This window comes from Stegodyphus dumicola, chromosome 12 (assembly GCF_044657685.1).
Source record: "Stegodyphus dumicola isolate Sdum_Otavi_A_Nest chromosome 12, ASM4465768v1".
In the NCBI taxonomy this organism is placed as follows: domain Eukaryota; kingdom Metazoa; phylum Arthropoda; class Arachnida; order Araneae; family Eresidae; genus Stegodyphus; species Stegodyphus dumicola.
In genome coordinates, this window is record NC_140779.1 from 115,826,283 (window position 1) to 115,842,414 (window position 16,132).

Genomic DNA, 16,132 nt, shown 5'->3' on the forward strand with positions numbered 1-16,132 from the left:
ATGGATGTTTGTAAATGTATAGTGTCTTTGCAGCATGGAGGTACTCTAAATATATAGGCAGCCTAACGTCCTTTTGAGAGGTTGGTTGTAGGGCAAGAGGGGGTGGGAGGCACTTTAACTCGTCCCCCCCGGGGTGCTGTCCTTCAAAACTGGAGGCGGAATTGAGCAAAGTCGTAATCTCACTTGTATGGTGCTAAAAGCTCTTGCCAATTACAGGTGCAATCTTGCTGTTCCCTCCCCGATGACATCTGTGGTCTTGTTCTGGTGTTACTGTCAGGCAAGTCAGATAAGTCACAAACACAATAACAACAAATGTTGAGACCACGCAGAATGCTTTGTTTTCACCATATATTTTCCAACTACTGTCCAAAAGCACATAAATACCATATCATTACATACGGGAAATATTACATCAAATTTCTTATATTTAGAGAATTTGGTGTAAAAAAGATATTTAATTTATATTTTTTATTGAAATGAATTAATTTTTCTCCAGGAATCATAGAAAGCAAAGTTTAGATTTTTTAGCTAACGCTTTATACATTTCCCATCGTATATATGTAACTGTAAATTGTTTTATTCCCCGTGCAGTGCAGCGCATACGAATATTATGAGAAGGCTAAGCCGTAAAAATTAAAAGTACATTTAACATTTAATAAATAAATATAACATCCATATACAATAGAATTCGGAAATATGCAAGCGGCAGAAACAGGCAACGAAGAAAAAACAAATAAAATGAAATAAATAAATATCTTTATTATATGCGGCTTAAGTGTCTGTTTGTCGCCGATAGTTTATGGGTTGCTTGCGTAACTGTACTAGCCAATGGGGCGAAGTTGCCACGGCACAGGGTTGCCGTTTCATTTGAGACGTAGACAATTTCCTGTAAAACTTGCCTTTGCTATGACCATCAATAAGTATCAGGGCCAAACGCTTAAGCGTGTTGGCATTTTTATACCTGAGCCTGCATTTGGACACGGTCAACTTTATGTGTCCTGTTCAAGAGTTCGTGAAAGAACGGACGTAAAATTAAAAATAATGGATGGTCCTCTGCAAGGCGAGCTTAAAAATGGTGGAAAGATCTACACAATGAATGCTGTGTACAAAGAGATCTTTGACATGTGAAATAACATTTTATTATTTAAATCACCTTTATTTATTGAGCTAGCGGTGGCTTTTAAGAAATGTACCGCCAGTGGTTTCCTTCACTGCACTCTACTTTAAGCAATTAAGCAAGTACAGAGGCTGTTCACACATTTTTTAGACGATGTATATTGTATTCACAAAACTAAATTACATAAAATTCTTGTGTTTTAAACGTTCTATTTGACATCCCTTATTCTGAGCTATCTTTCGACACCGCAATTTCCAGGATAATAATGCCTTTTGAAGTGGCAGAAGAGATATTCTATCCCCTTCCTCCCGAACAGCTTTCCAGAGTCCTGTTAGCGTTTTGGGACAACGTTTGGATAATGCAGTTTTTAAAAGTCCGAAAGCACAAAAATCCATAAGTGACACATCGGGAGATTTAGTAGGGATATCAGTCAAGGGTATGGCCTTGATACCAGTTTTTGTTCCATTTCTTTTAGGAAATTTACAGTGGATTTACACTACTTTACTACTGCAGTCTACTTTAAGCAATTAAGCAAGTAGAAGGAGGAAACCCCGTGGGGCAGTAGGGCAGTAAGCAAAGGGGCGTCCTCGCCGCCTAGCCTGGATAATTCAGTTTGAATTAGCAGACACCTTTGCGCAAATCATTTTAATTACAATTTATAATATCTAGAACAGCGGTCATTTCGTATGACTGCCGGACTTTCTAGTATATATATATATATATATATATATATATATATATACGCTATATTTTGTAAATCAGAAATAAAACCAGTTTGTACGAGATTCAGAAAAGAGGTTTGGCGTGTAAATTACTATTTCCTAACTGATGCCAAACTGATCATTAAAATGCTAACATCCGAGCTTGCCATTTATAATTCTGTTGTGATTATGAACATAAAGCAAAAGAATCTGGAAGCAGTTTTAAAATATTTAATTTAAATTCTTATATTTATCAAATGGGAAGTATTTCTTTCAGTTACTGATACTACAGCAAGTGACAAGTCATGTAAATAATTGATAAAGTGCTTAAATTTAATTTCTTTCTGTAAATTAGTACAAAATGTGGCATTACAATTTCGTGTTTTAATTTATAATTGCATATAATACATTTTTATGCGATGTGTTTGGAAGACGTGGGTAAAATATTTATACCTTTTAAATATTAATACTGAATATATCAATTCAGTTAAACAGTTTTTTTTAAAGAAGATAATACTTGGAAATCTTTCAACACTAGATATAGGTAAGGTTATATATACACTAGATATAGATATATATAACACTAGATATAGGTAAGGTTAGTAGTCTATTAACCTTACCTTAGTTAGACTTTTAACCTTACCTATATCAAAGTACTTATATAACTTATATACCTATATCAAAGTTAGGTATAATCAAAGTTAACCTACTAAAAATCAAAACAACTTCTTATATTACTCAACAGAACAAATTTCCTATAAGTAAAATAATCATCAAGCTTTAATGAAACAAACTAATGAGTTAATGAGTAAATATTTAATGATGTCAATAATAAATTTAATATCTAAAGATATATTTAACACTAGACGAAATCTATAATTTTAAAAAATGAATAGCTCTTATTTACATTTTGCTCCGAAAATTTTATAAAATATTGAAATAACTCAGAAAATTCCTTCTGAATATCTCTTCTAATTTTGTACATGAAGACATAATGGTAACTTTACTTACTTTAATTTTTTTGCTATGGAGATACTCTAAAAAGTTAGATTTTATGCTTACATAATCCCTAACTTACAGTACTGAAATTATTTTCTTAGATTTTTTCCCCTAACCTTATTTTAAAAGAGAGTATAGCATGTATGTGTAAGACTAATGTTTCAAGAAATAAGTTATAACCAACTTATTTTAACTACCTGTGTAACTGCATCGTCATTTAAAAAAAATAAGGACTTACAGAGCATAGGAGTAGCGAAACCTCTACCAAAATTATTTTCGCATATTTATGTAGTGCTAAAGTGCAATATCAATGAAATACGATTATTTTACTGCAGTATTTTAAGACACATAGTTAAAAAACGATATTTTAACTTACCCTTTAAAGCAGCAAACAACGTGTCGACTTCTATCATATAATTATTAAATCTTCATAACCAACTGAAATGAAAAAAAAAATCATTTTATAACGCAGCGAAATAATTAATGTGCAGCAAGAAAAAAGGCACAGAGTAGAATTAACACTAATTAAAACCCGAATTCTCAGAGTTTCTGAAATCTTCCGAAACTTGAATTTCTGAAATAGTTTCATATAAGAAGTAGAAAAAAAAATCGAAAAGCTACTTGTAAATTAATATTAACTATTTGAAAATTTCAAATTCTAGTTTAACAGAGCACAAATTAAGAAAACAGTTTTTAAAAATGCACCTACATTCATTGAAAATCTTGCAAACGAAATTTAGCAAACGAACAACTTAGGTAAACTCTTGGCTCACTTTCAGGTTCAGCTCTAGGTTTATATTCTAAACATAATTTGACAATAACTATTTCATTAAAATTTCCGCATTAAACTTTTTGCATTTTTCGACAATTATTTTAAATCAATCTCTCTGTTTTTTAATTGTCCGGCTATCCTTGCTGAAATGTTAAAAACTGGGGTCTTGTTTAAGATATCGAATCTTTACGATGTTACCTTTTTGAGATTTCCAGGGCTGTCATCTTCGGTCATGGCACTATTTGAATAGGTTTTCTCATAGACACGACAACAACAGTTATTTTACGTTTCGAATATGTACTGTCACTTCTCTCTTTCCGTTTTCCTCCCAGAATGCAAATTAGCTCGCTTGTACTTAATGAGTAAAGATTGGAGGCTCCCTTCAGCCCACCTGGATACTAGTGCCCCTAATACCTCAGAGTGTTTGTTTCAGCTAGAGTGAGTACTGCCTGCTGAAGGCCACGTCACTAGTTGTTATTCTAAAATAAGAATTCCTGTTTACGGCGTTGCTTATTCTTGCCGATGATAGTCAGTCAGTGACTTCACAGAAGGAGCAAAACTCATAGTATAACATTTCTGCAGGTGACTGTAAACACATTCTCGAATGCTAGCTCCTGGCAGGCCATTTTAATTCTAGCTGGTTTGAAACCGCTACATAGTGTTAATATCAATAAAATTCACTTATAATTTTATGCTAATTATAGCAGCTATTTGATTCCCATTTGTATAAAATATTTAGCGCTGAATGCTAAGTATTTAGCGCTGAATGCTAGATATTTAGCGCTGAATGCTAGATAATAATTCAACCATTATTTCAGGTTAGAGTTCATTACTGGTCATTACTGGTTTACTAAAGTCTTAGGACTTAACTTCCGCCATGCACCAAACTATAAGTGAAACTCACAGTTTTTAAGCAACTGATCACATAATTTACAGAAATTCATCAGTCTACAGACAGCTGTCCATGTGGCATCTTTTCTTAAGGCAGATAACTGTCAAGTGTTATGTTAAACCTCATTAATATAATTTCATTTATAACTTGAAATAAAAGAAAATTATACGCTCGATATTCTTGATACCATATTATATCAGGTGGTAACTGTCTAAAATCCTTTAATAAATATTAGAGCAGTTGCAAGCTTCAGTAGAATTCCGTATTTAGAAAGAGTTGTCCTCTCTTGCGGAATTTGTTTTCCATCCATCTTCTTTCCTTGTCAACATATTTTCGTCGATCGTTCTTCCAGTGACGTTTGCTTCTGGTTCGTAGAATATACCAGCTTTCCTGTTGCATTCCAGAAGCTCAAGAAAACTGGATAGAGAATTTCATCATTTAAATACCTCCTTTAGATTCATCGAAAATCTCGAAAAGTTAATATAAACTTGAGATTTTAAGGACACTGAAAATTTGCCGAACATACCGTATTTACAAGTTTTTTCGAAAATGTAATTAACAATTCTTTTTCCGAGCTTTTTAATGTCTTTCACAGTTTTGAGTTCTAAAAAATTTGCCATAATGATAACGCTTTTGGAGAATTATGCATATTGTTGCATAGATTGTATAGATTGATGCCCACAAAACCGATTATATCTTAATAAAATTTATTTTACCAAAAAAAAAAAAAAAAAAAAAAAAAAAAAAAGGAAGAAATCACAGTTCTGAAATTTTTCATAAAAATACTCCTACAGCTCTATCAGTTACACCACATAGGCATGCGGAAAGGAGAGAGAAAGTACCTCTTATACCCCCCTTAAAGGACAGCTGGGGATTAGGGCACTCAGTTGCCAAAATCTAACGGTGGCGAATGAGCCTCTATCACTTTTTAGTTTGGACGCCACTTGTAGAATTTTCAGTGTCAAGAAATTGGAAAAAATCAGCAATACCCTTGCCGGGATTCGAACACTAGACATCTCGAATATTCACAGAACGTGCTTTCCAGTTATACATGAAGGCATGTGGAAAGAAGAGAAGAAAATACCTCCTATGTACTCGCTCTTTTAGAAGGTGAAGGGGGATAAGCTGACCCAATCGCGAAATTCTAGTAGTGACCAGTTCGCGCACCACTGTAGAGTCTTTTAGAATTTCTTCTTCGATTTCAGGAAACTGAAGAAATCTGCATTGCTCTCGGCAGGATTCGAGCTACGGAGCTCTCTAATACGCATCCAGCGTGCTTCCAGTTTCACCACGAAGGCATGCATAAGAGAGGGAGAAAATAGCTTATAAACTATTATTCATTTTCATCATCAAAATAGAAGCTAGAGTATTTTTAGAACAAAGGTATGGACGAATTTTTACAAAACGAAATTACTAACAAATTATTTACTTCTTAGAAAGTCCCCCTGACTGCAAAATATTTTTCACCGCGCGCATTTTCATAAAGTACATCACGAACTTATTCAGATTTATTATATGTTCCTGATTAATTTCTTAAAAGTTTTATGACCGAATATTGAATTTTATGATTGCTATGTATTCAGACATGCATATTAAACCTCTTACAAAAATATTTTCTAGCATAATATTTCCTCTGTTTTATCTGATGTATTTATCTTGTTATTAAATGTTTTCTGCATTAATTTTTAAATTAACAAATTTATTTTGAATAATTCTAAAAATTTCTGAAGTAGTGCTACACACAGAAATGTTTTTTGATTAAGGTCCTGGTAAGTTCATGTTAATTCGAAACCATTCTGTGCAGTTTCATCATTCATTACTTATCAACCTTGAATAAGAATAGCAATTCCTTCAAAATATATATATGATATTTTAGCAGTCGTGGTTTTTTATATCTTACACATATATATATATATATATTTAATTCCAGGTACCAGGTCGTCTTAAAATTCCATAAATTATTCTCCTGGTACTTGTAACTTTTTTTTTTTTTTTTTCATTTTTCCGAAAAAATAAATTACATCTTATCTAGTTCAAGAGGAAATAATTTTAATCGAAAATCAATATTATCTTCTTTTTCTTTTGCCTGATAAAGAATATAGATAAGCGTGTAATGCATGATTTGCTGTTTTTTTACCTACCTTTTCTTATCCGTCATGTTATTTCATTTTAGAACAAAATGAATTGCTTAGTTATTTATTTTTTTCGAAAGCATTTATTTATGTTTTAATTTCGAAATTGTCATTTATTTACTTACATGAAATTATTTCATTTAGATAAAGAAAATCTTTTTTACTCCCCCTAAAATAAATAATTTTAAATTTATTTATTTTCCCAATGTCAACTTATGTCACAACTCTTGCGTTAATAAATTTATTTTCATAAATTCATGATTGTATATTAATTAAGAAATCAGATTATTAAAAAAAGCTTTTTTTCTGAAGTGAAATTAAATCATTTAAGATTCAAGTGTTACCCTTTTTATTTAATTTTTTCATTCCTCCCCCCCAAAAAAAATATACTCAAAACTTATTTGATTAGTATTAAGTTTTGCTGAATCTGAAAGTATAATACATTAGAAATATTTTAGAATATTAAGAAGAAAGCTTTTAAATGAATTAAATGAGCTCCCTAGCATTTCATGCGGGAAATATCTTCTTGATATTTTTTTATTTTCACGGATAACTGCAAGGTATCAGCGCTCTTAGAAAGAAAAAACTATAATATAAATGTTCCATTTTTTTAAATATTGAATTATCTGGGAATTCGAAGTATTTTTTCAGCGAATGAATTTGAAATAGGTAGAATGTCCTTTTTGTCTTTTACATTGTTGTGAATTTCGTATAATAAAACATGAAAAGTATGAAGAGTGAAGCTTTGCCGAAAAAAAAAGATTACAGGGGCAAATCTATCTAACATTGAACAAATGGCTATCTCTCTAAATTGGCGAGATATCGCTAAACAGGCGATGGTTTTAGTAATTAACTTTTGTGGATAAATTTAACAAAAATTGCCAAAATCAGAGGCCATTTGGCGACATTTTAGTCCAGTTCCTGTGTAACTATAATTGGAACTCTAACTGAATAATTGTAATTGATCTCTATGTATACTGTATGTAACTGTTGTTTATGGCGGGACTACAAAGGAACTGTATGCTATGCATTGTTTCCACCAAATCATGCAATAAATTCGGAACGCTTATGTTCTCTAATTGCAGTCTTAAAAGCAGATGCATAAATAAAGTGTTCCAAAGTGTCCAATTATCGAATTATTGCCATCAATCATAACAATGCTCGGTTCCACATTACGACGAATATCAGATAAAGATTTATTGAGCATTTTTAAGATGTTTCGTTTCAACTCTTACATTCACAAGACTTTGCAATGAACTGTCTCGTGTTTACTTCTTTAGAGACTGTCAAACAGCACTTCAATAATTTCGTTATGAACAAGCATAATGATATTTTTCAAAATAAATTTGACATCTGCCGGAGGGATGGCAAACAGTTGTATGCCCTTAACGAAAGATTATTCTATAGAGTTTGATTTGCTTTGGGAGGATAAACTGGTTCTAAATTCTTAATAGGCGCAAAGTGAATTATCACTATAGTTAATTACCGCTGGAGGCTAGGAAAAGGTTTTAAAACACACTTTTTATTAAAACAGAACTTCGCATATCAGTACATGTCTTATGCTAATAAAGTCAACCACCACCGGGGCGATGTAACTAAAGCAACAGTCAAATTCAAATTTTAAACGTGGACTAGTAGTCAAAGATGACACAATTAAATTTAAATGGAAGTTGGCTCAAAACTCTAACCGGTGTAACCATTCACAAGTCAACAGCAATAACGCAAACCCGAATAGTTACAAACTTATCAGAGCTGGCAGTAACTAAGCAATGTAGCCAGGGGTAGAAACACGCTTTGTCTTGCAATCAAAAAAACCTTAACTGAAACACTATCTAACTGATTTGCATTCTGGTGAAGAAATGGAAATCTCGGTCTCAAAAGTATGTATAATTAATATTGGTACTTTTCCGTTTTGCTGGTGCAGGCGATAAAGTCGCCAATAATGGTACAACTGATGCCAAACGCAATATACTCGCTGGTAACCTTTTACTCCTCATATTCAAAACGAGTCGCAGCCATTTCTTATCAGATTGATTGTTTCTTTCAATACTGGCATACAATTACATAGACTTTTTACCAGATAGTTCAGTTTTATGCCCTAAGGATATTCACGGTAATTAAGTCAACTAGGATGCAATCACACCGCTTACCCGAAGGCAAAGTCAAGGGTTAAAATTCATCAATTCTAATGAGAATGCACTAGCAAAGTACAGCACTGCGGTTTTACATAATTTCTGACTAAGCTATTCTTGCGAATTGAAATAATTCCTGCATTTAAACTTGTATTCCAAATTAAGATCTAACTTGAAATTAATGTTGATAATTATTGAGAGAATTAAATTTTTGTAGCGTAGTTTACATGAGATGAGATCACTTGGGGTCATGTGATATGAACCGGCGAATCAGGATGTTGAAACATAAAACCATAGTAAATTCTAAAATTAATGTCTTTTTACAAATGTATTGGCTTTTTACAAAATTTTAAACGATATTAAAATGTGTATGCCTTCAAAATAAAAAAAACTTAGAACTAACATTTGTTAACATTTTTAATGTGTATACTTGTATACGGTATATTGTCGCTAATAAACTCTGCTTGGCGAGATTTGAGTCAGCGAAACGGAAAAGTACCTTAATATTTATAACATATAAAAAGGACATATAAAAAGGACATATAAAAGGACATATAAAAAGGACATATAAAGGACATATAAAAGGACAACAACATATAAAAAGTACTTGAACTAATTTTTGTACCAAATGGACCAATCTTCAACCTCTAGAGTCAAAAAATATAGATATCACATGTACAGACCTCAGGAATGAAAGTGAAGAGATCTGGAAGTAAATTTCTAAAAACAGATGAAATGGTCAAAGCGCGCACATTTAGTTACGCAAGTTGAAAAATGCCTATAATATAATTCCGTCTTGCGTGGTAGCGTGGCCAAGTGGTCTAAGGCGCTGGTTTAAGGCATCACTCTCTTCGGATCCCACCGCTGCCAAATTGTATTTTTTATCATCATATTTTTGCTTATCGGCGGCGGAGCGGTAAAGTCCGTAAACTCTGGTAGTTTAGTCCGAGGTTCGAATTCCGCGAACGGGCTGGCTACATATGGGCATTTTCGAGTTTATTCCCAAGTGTAACGTGTTAGTACGAGCCAGTTTCCCATAGAAAATCTTCCACGAAGACATTCCTCCCTTCGGTGCAGTGCCTTAGAGCGGAATATGTAACTAACAAGAATATAATTCCGCCACTGGATGGAGACAAAAGAGACCTTGAGTTTTACCGTGAAGGTCATTAAGATGAAGTATTTATATATTTATCAAGATCGCTTTCACAAGAGAGAATGGGAGAACTCAAGTTTGTATTCGATGCGTTGCGTCATCAACGTACAATTTGGACACTTAGTGACTGTGTTATGGCTGAAAAAGACGATTTTTGCAATGATTTAACTCATTTCCACCATTTTTCTAACTTATTTAATTTTTTGCAGTAATGAAACGGTTATCCCATATTTGAAGCACTTGTCAAAACGTTTTACTCTTTGTTAGCTTTTACAAAATGTGGGGTTTTAGAAAAATTATCACGTTCATTTCATGAAAATCTCACATCGTAAAAATTAACAGTAAGCAGTCAACCAATTAGTTATTAATACACCATTTAATTTGCTACCCTTCCCACAAAAACACTAAAATAAAAGTTGTAGCCTATGTTTAGACCATTTTCCCCGAAAGCATTATAATATACTGCGATGTCAAATAATTCTGCTGAAGTTTCGTACTTCATCGAGGTTCGATATCTCCTGCAAGGAAGTTTAACTTAAATGGCCAAACTGAGTAAGCAATGGCTTTAGTTCTCTTAAAAGAAAATGAAAATCAGTATGAAAATAAAGCTACTGTAAATTTATTTATATGCCTTTGAAAATCTTTTAATGTACTGTAATGTTAGTAAATTGCCTTTGAGTTTTTATTCTCTTTTGTTTAAACAGTGACCTTCTAGCATTTTATTGCATTATTGAGTTCTTAGAATATTTGTTTTCTTTTAATTTTTTGAATCATATCGAAACAGCATCAAATTACACAGCATTACTGTATTCTTTTGTGAATCATGTCTTTAGACAGAGTATAGGACTCAACAGAGAAATAAAAAAAGAACCAGTCCATGCAAAGGATAAGGTTCAGGAAAATTTGATGTATTTCTTACGCCATGAAGTAGAGGGTAAAGAACATCGTAACAGAAAGTATGTTTTGAAGTGTTATGAAACGAAAGGAAATCCATAAACCAGTTTATCGTGATTAAACCTACTGCTGCTACTTTGATTTCGAACACATCTGCAAGTTTGAATAAGTTTAATTAATAAATTTGAATTGAATCCAACTTAGTAGTTATTAACGAAACTCACTGCGGTAATTAAGCAAGGGCAGATAAATAGTGGAAGTATAGTGCGATTTTTATTAAAACATTCGGTAATGTTGTTATGGGGAACGGGTTCAAAAATGGATGTATGTATGCATGTATATATCTACGCACGTAGGTATGAATGTGTGTGTATGCACACACATATAGGCACATACATACATACATACATACACATGTGCATATACATACATATCTGAATCCGTTCCTGATAACAGAAGAGTACTAAATATTTTATATTTTCAAAAAGTGATCCTTTAGTAAGAAAATTCATTCATTACAGAACACAACAGAATAGAGATCACATTTATTTCAATTTTAACAAACTTGGGAAGATTTGAGATAATTGATTCCTCGGAATTTTAGATCCCTCAATAAAAGGTTATACAAATAATCAAGTGACAGTGTTGTAAAATCTGGCGAGGCACTTAGAGCTATATCTTTTCGAAAAATTTAAATAATAATTAATTTTAAAAACTTGATTTTAGTATGTGAAGCAATTTGTTAAATGTTGCAAGTTCCAGTAAAGATATTAAAGGTATTATTTTGCATATTCACAGATTAAAAAATTCATTTTTGCGTTACTTTATACTGTTACGTTCTACAATATAATATAAACATGCTGAAACAATCAGCAACAGTCTTCAGGCTATGATTGTTAAGTCAGCTTCACCGCAAAGCACTAAATGCTCTGAACTCGGTCGATCGCGCTGAAGACACTAAGACTACTCGAGATAATCTCTGAACATCTAATCTTTGCATTCACTATACTACTCAAGGTACTTCTACTCCATGTATACACAGCATATATACACTCTTTTGCAAAAAAATCGAAGCACCATGAATGAGGTGGTTTTTTTCTGATGAAATTGAATATGTGTATAGCTCAAACACAGATAATAAAATGAATAAAAAATCAAGGTCATAGTACATGTTCATTGCTCACAATCACCCATTGAGTGTTCACTTAGTATATGGTCGAACCGCCCCTGGCGGCAATGCATGCTTGAATTCGTCGAGGCAAGGAGTAGTAGAGGTTCCTATCCTGTGACCCATTCTGCCAGGCATTCATCAGTTGTCTCTCCAGATCTGCGATATTTTGCGGTGCCCGAATCTGGCGGCTCTATTTGGGAAAGGTCTGGTGGCCTTGCTGGCCAAGGAAGAGTATCAACCGCACGAAGGCAGTCCAGAAATATGGGAGCGGTATATGGCCTGGCATTATCTAGTTGGAAAATGGCCCCAAGATGCCATGAAGAGTAATGCAACCGGCCGCAGAATGGTATCAACGTATCGTTGATCTGTTAAAGATGTACGGAGAATGACTAGAGATGATTTGCTGTCATAAGAAATAGCGCCCCACACCATCACACCAGGGCTTACGGCTGTACGCCTTTGTAAAACAAACACTGGTTGCGACCGCTGGTCCCTTCCTCTCCAAACACGAAAACGGTGGTCATCTGCTTCAAGAGTGAAGCGGGATTCATCACTGAACACTATACGATGCCAGTCTGATGACAGGCATGATGATCGGCTGCGACACCACTCCAGACAGCTCCGCCGATGTTGTGGGGTCAAAGGCAAACGACTTAAAGGCCTCTGTGAGCGTAACCCCTTCTCAGACAAGCGCCGTGAAATGGTGGACGGTACCACGGGAGGTATACACGTGGCTGTAGTGCATTGAATAGTCTACAAGGATACCGTTGGGGCGGTTCGGCCCTGGCGAACAATCATCCTCTCTTGCCTCGCACTTGTGATTCTTGGCCTTTTAGAGCCTTCATTTCGTCGGCAATTTTCTTGTAGCAAGAATTGTTGCCAACATCTTTGCACAGCAGTGTCTGTACGCTGCAGGTGGCGGCCTATTGCTCGGTATGACGACCCAGCTTCACGCAACCCTACAACGCGACCACATAAGTCGTTTAGTTGTTTGTAAGGTCTTCGATATCCTCGTAATAGCATCTTTAGTTGCTTCTTTACGGAATTGCAATGGCAGCAACAAAAAGAGATAAAATTTCCGCCTCTGTTACTGGTTTTATACTTTGCGAATAGCGCACTAGAAATGCGGGCTATGATCGCAATTTTTATTCGTTTGCCTTGAAACTTTGATCATTTGCATGTTTGATCAAGATGTTTTTGCATACCAAATTTCGTCACGATCGCAAAAGTCCTTCTTGGTGCTACGATTTTTTTTGTAAAAGAGTGTATAAATTTGACCTTCCTTCGAGAACAGTCTCGGGAAATCCGCTAAGTATGCGTTCTATAATGCTCTCGCTCCGTCTATGGTTTATCGCCAATATTTCGCCAAATGAGAGATTTCGTGCCAAATGTGGCAACCCTGCCTTTTTTATTGCCACTTTCAGGCAATCCTAAACCCACTTTGCTGGGAAGCTATCGTACCGCAACTGGGCATTTTGCAACAAAACTATTGCTGTCTTAAGATAATTTTTATAGTAAATTTATTTTGTTTTACATCAATTAAAACAAATTTTTGTTAAAAATACAGAGAAAGGATGTTTGATGGCGAGGTAATTTGATGTACTTTTAGGGACATGTCATCTTAGGGATAAAATACAGACATGACCGTAATCCGTATAATGAAATACTTATAAGCTTATAGGCTAATACTATTTTACAAAATAAACTCCATGTAATGGCTATGAAATAAAATTATTTTTAATTTGATGACATAAGTCTACAGAAATGCTGTCATATTTTTACGTAACTTTTTCATAAACTTAAAAGAATTAACATAGTTTTATCAACTAGTTATTTTATGTTAATTAGCTTTTCTGACCTTCTACCTTTCCGTTTCCCTGCCAGAAATCAAATTTTAGTTTGCGCATATTTAGATTAGGTACATTAAGAAGTTTGGGAGGAAAGTGTGATTTGAAGTGAAGATTTGAAGGAAAGTTTTAAACTGTTGAATCAGAGTGTGTTCTGCTCGCTGAAGGGAGTTAGTTGAAACTCTTGATAGCACTCTGTCTGCGGCGTTGCGTTATTTTCGCCATTAGTCTTGTCACACCGATGTTAGTTTTGAGCCAACTTGCGCGTTACTCATTCTGTGTAGCCTTTGGCTACTTACAACTTAACCTAGTTTTAAACTGAATTCATTACATTTGGAGTTACGCCATAAGTACTGGCTGATTTTGTAAGCACAAGAAATGCCTTCTGTTCAGTTATCTGAGTTTAATAAAAGACTCTTTTACACCTTTCACATTTTGTCTCTCTTAACATAGAGATAATTCGCTTAACTTTCAGATTTGGGTCTCAAGTATAGTTTATATTTTCAAAGAAAGTGAAATTCTACAAACTATTAAAATCACCTGAAATATTTCCCAACACTGGATGCAAAATTACCCAAGCAACGAAACCAATGACTAAATCGGCAAACGTAGACATAGTGATCATTTGTAAAATATATAAAAATATCTTAAAATACTACCTCCATCTGAATATAAAAATGTGGTATCTGTTGCATCTTTTATTTCTTATGAATGTTTTGCATGTTTCATAAAAGGATGAAAAACTATCCATCCAATGGAGATGGAAGTTATTGCATATTTTAAAATCGCCAATTTGTCGCCAAATATCGCCAAATGAGGGATTAAATGTGCAACCTTGCCTTTTAAAGCCACTTTCTGGCAATTTTAAACCCGTTTTGCGGAGAAGCTATCTTACCTATTTTCCGATGCTTGAAAAATAAGTTAAAAATGGATGTCATCTCTTGGTTATGAAAACCAGGTCATTGTAATTAATAAAAATGTATTCCAACTCAGCAAATCGAAAGAGGTATTAAATTAGATTATCAAATGGATGAAAATTCTTTTGAAGGGATCATTTCTATTCCACACTGGCGATTCTTAATGACATGAACATACATCAGCGTTTCTAGATGACTAGTTAATTATTGATGTAAGTGCAATAAGCTAATTATCTAATGCATGAGGTAAGATATGTAGTGTTTCTGCACATAATAACGAACTATCATTTATTAAAATTTCATGTGATACAAATGAGAAGCAAATTAGAAGATAACTGATTATTCCTGTTCGCTATATCTTCCCACTTTGAAAAGTACATAAATTATCGATTTTTGATAAAAGAGTTAATAATGAATATTTCGTCCGTGGTTATGCATCATTTACTTTGACATTACATTCCATTACCTAGTCGCGATTACGTAATAATATTGATAGAGGAATTATATTCTGATAATCGCGATTCAGTGGGCGAAAGGTGCATTTAAATAATTAGATTTATGAGCATTTATAGCTAGATGTTTCTCTTACTTACCTCTTCTATTATGTAGCATAATTTGTTTTAACATCTTGAAAGCAATTACTTGGAGGTGTTTATTATTTTCTGTATACATATTTTTTCTTAATTGAGAAAGAGAAACCATTGTCATATGAGCGAAATATTAATTGCAAGTCTTAGGCTCAAGCTATTCAGTCAAAAAATGGTACAGCTGCGTTTTGAATAATCAGTCTTCATTAAATAAGAGCTTAAGTCTCCTACCTTTTGGCAATGCTATCATTTCCATTTCTTTACGATCTGGTGCTGCTTAATTTAATAGCTCGTTTCAGATCTATGGCTTTATGCTCTATTCCTAGAACTCCTGACTGAATAATTCTTAAACTAATTGGGGGTGAGCGGTAAAATCGCTAAACACTGGTAGTTCTGACCTGGGTTCGAATCTAGGCGAACGGGCTGGCTGCAAGGGAGTTTTCGTGGTTTTTCCTTTGTGTAATAAATATAGAATTATTTCCCTTAGAAGGTCCTTCACGAAAGCATCCCACCCCTTAGCAGATAGCCCTAATAATAAGCTAAACCAAACAAAACGTTAAACTAGTTGTCTTATCATGCCTGCTTAAGTTGGATTTGCTTTAGGCGGCAGCTGGAATTGCTTTAAGAAGATACATTGCAACTTTTGAGGTTTCAAATTTTTTATTATTAAAAATTTTTTTAAAAATATTTTATGAAATGTTTAAATCTTTAACGGCGAATTCTTAGATGTGTTAGATTGGAATCTAAATTTTTCGGAATGTATTTTACTTAATTTTATAATTATAATTTGCGTAACCTAAATTTCCGACTTAAAATTA

At 33.8% G+C, this 16,132-nt stretch overlaps 1 protein-coding gene across 8 annotated transcripts in view; it reads right to left on the reverse strand.

The window, feature by feature from the left end:
* LOC118181291 (FMRFamide receptor-like) overlaps window positions 1-16,132 on the reverse strand; it is a 647,035-nt gene that overhangs the window by 377,045 nt on the left and 253,858 nt on the right. For all 8 annotated transcript variants that reach the window (XM_085806839.1, XM_085806834.1, XM_085806838.1 and 5 more), the window contains one exon: window positions 3,194-3,255. The gene's annotated coding sequence lies outside the window, so the exon portion shown is untranslated. The remainder of the gene's footprint in view (window positions 1-3,193; window positions 3,256-16,132) is intronic.